This window comes from Echinops telfairi, unplaced genomic scaffold (genome assembly GCF_000313985.2).
Source record: "Echinops telfairi isolate 266 unplaced genomic scaffold, ASM31398v2 ScPeMD7_42;HRSCAF=159, whole genome shotgun sequence".
Lineage (NCBI taxonomy): Eukaryota > Metazoa > Chordata > Mammalia > Afrosoricida > Tenrecidae > Echinops > Echinops telfairi.
The window spans coordinates 3,262,148-3,264,061 of NW_022103940.1; positions in this window are offsets into that span (position 1 = coordinate 3,262,148).

Here is a 1,914-nt window from a genome sequence, read left to right on the forward strand (position 1 = left end):
AATGAATGTACAAATGCGCTTTACACAATTGATGTGTGTATGGATTGTGATAAGAGTTGTATGAGCCCCTAATAAAATGATTAAAAAAAAAAAGATGCCCTCTCTGACTTTTCGATTGCTAGCCCTGGGCAACTTGTATGTACTTCCTACTAGTAGGTACATGATCAAACTAGACTAAGCCTGCACAGATAATCAGTGAGATGACATTTAATCTGGACCTGCCAGATCAGGTATGATTGTTGACACGATCTCCTTATTGGTGTTTGGCCCCTGTGATTCAAAAATTTACAAGCCGGGCTGTAATAAGACTTTTGATCTTTCCCTTGTTCTCTGGCTCATATCCTTTTTGAACTAGACAGACTAAGATGTGTTCTAAAGGCTTAGGAATTTTAATTTAACATTTTATAAATTTTAAAGAATCAAGATGATGTGTGAATATTTTATTTTACAGCCTACGTTTTCATTTCTATCTTCAGAACTAAAGATGTCTGTGTTAGCCTGGGTACTTTAGAGAAACAAATCCACAGAAACTCATGTGTAAGAGAGAGTTTTATATAAAGGTTAAGTGCACATCAAGAAAACTTCCCTATCCAGTGCTTCTCAAGCCCACAAGTCCAACATTAACCCATTAACCCATAAGCCCATCACCAATCCCCAAAGTCCTCCTCCATCTCACAAAACAGACACAATGATGGCGACTGCAGGCGAATGTGTAAACATCTCTGCTCCGGCAGGATGGGGTAGGTCCATGCAGCTTTTCCTTGGGAATGTGTTTCAGGAAATGAGACTTGCCAGCTGAAGCAGAGAACTGGCTAAGGCAGCTGCACCCTGGTCCGACCATCATGAAGCCAGAGACCCGAGAACTAGAAAGGCGAGGCTCACTGAGCCATTTATCCCTCTGCCATTCAATTAACCCCACATGTGTTTATCGGCCAGGTTGGCACAATAAACTAACTACCTAAATGTCTACAGCCCTCTTTTTTTTCTTTTTTTAAAGCAAGGGCTAAGAAGCAAAGCAGGGAGTTTTTTGGGAGGGAGGATATTGTTTAGTATTGTTAATAGGGCAAGGCGATATTTAAATGGTCAATTCAGGCTTCACTTTACATATTCTAAAGCCACGGGCTGTTTTTTCAGTCACATTATAATCATATACTTAATTAATTAATTTATTTTTCAAAACCATTTTATTGGGAAGGAATACAGATATTTCAATCTATACTTCACTCACATCAAGCAGTATTGTTCAATTGTTACCACAATCAGTTCAAAACATTCTTTTCCTTCCTGAATTCCTTGATATGAGTTTCCTCTTACCACCACCACCACTCCCCTTTTGCCACTACCACTGCACCCCTCCACCCCCACCGAACCTCTTATTATACTTGCTGTCCTTACAGGCTCATTAATCCTGGGTTTCATATACTAAAAAATAGAGACATATATAATAAAAATTCAAGAAGGTGACCCCCAATGGCATAAGGCATATGAGATAAACCCCAATATGAACAAACAAAAACAAAACTACTGTACAGAAAATGTTGCAAACCAGATCAGACCTAACAGGCATCAATAGGTTTTAGCCATATAAGTCAGGTTTCTCATTTTGATATTCTATAGTCATCTTTCCAATGCTATTTGGTAACCACTTTCCTCCAATCCCTGTTATGTGTGGAGGGAAATCACTGGAGGATTTTAACCCTATTTAATCCCACAAATGTAACCCACTTTCATCCATAGTCTTCTGCAAACCAGATTCTTACACTTTAGGTTCTGATATTATTGCCTCCTTCGACTTCGGATTATTTGATTTATAATATTTTTGGTGACTGATGTTGGTGTGCTTCTTCCACATTGACTTGGCTGACGTATCACTTAGATGGCTGCTTGTTTGGAAACAAGCCATTAAGACTCCAG